The sequence below is a fragment of the Myotis brandtii genome, unplaced genomic scaffold (genome assembly GCF_000412655.1).
Source record: "Myotis brandtii unplaced genomic scaffold, ASM41265v1 scaffold138, whole genome shotgun sequence".
NCBI lineage: Eukaryota > Metazoa > Chordata > Mammalia > Chiroptera > Vespertilionidae > Myotis > Myotis brandtii.
The window spans coordinates 253664-254677 of NW_005354915.1; positions in this window are offsets into that span (position 1 = coordinate 253664).

A 1014-nucleotide genomic window follows, 5' to 3' on the forward strand; every position below is an offset into this window, starting at 1 on the left:
TTGGGCTCCCGCTGACCCCGCCCGCGGGCATAGGAGGAAGCTGCTGTGCCGCCTGCCCCAGCTCCCCTGAAGCTAGACCTTTCTCCCCTGCCGGTCCCTGTGGGAGTGTCTGTAGGTTGCAGACGTGCAATAAACAGCTGTGCCGTGAATATCTGCTAAGGGCTTTGTTAAGGGGAATAAGCCCTGGCTGGTTTGGCTCAGTGGATAGAGCATCGGCCTGCGGACTGAAGGATCCCGCGTTTGATTCCGGGTTGGGGGCGTGCAGGAGGCAGCAGATCAATGATTTTTCTTTTATCATTTATGTTTCTCTCCATCCTTCTCCCTTCCTCTCTGAAATCAATAAAAATATTTTTTTTTAAAAAAAAGAGGAAATGAGGGGATACCCTGAAGCGTGACTCTCAAAACCGGTAGCGGAAGATGAATACATAAGCTTGGGAGGGGAGGGGGTGGGGAAAACAAACCAGGTGGAGGGCACAGCTCTTGCCAAGCCAGGAGGCTTTCCTTCCCACCGGACACTGCGGCACCTGTTACACTAGCCCAGGCACTCTGTACGTTTCTTCCCAGTTTCGTTCATCAAAATTTTATTGACCAACTACTAGGGCCAAACACTTCATTCTTGGCACTTCACTGGGTTAGTCACGAGCATCTGAAACATAACGGGCCCAAACGGAACACCTGCCACCTTCCATATCTCAGGTAATGACAACTGTCCTGCTAGGTGCTCAGGTCAAAACTTTGGAGTCGGCCTTGCCTCCTCTTCCCTCACTCCCCACATTGTCTCTCCGCAAATCCTGTTCTCTACCTTCAGAGCGCATTCTGAATCCGGGCACCTCACTGCTCTCCCAGCCCCATCACATCTTGCCTGGATTAGTGCAGCAGCTTACATTTCAACCACATTTATTCTCTCCACAGCAGCCTGGCTAGTCCTTGAAAACAGCTCACTCAAGACCCTGTGATGTCTGTTCATCTCAATCTGGAGCAACAGCCCTCACAGCTTTACAAAGCCCCACCTCC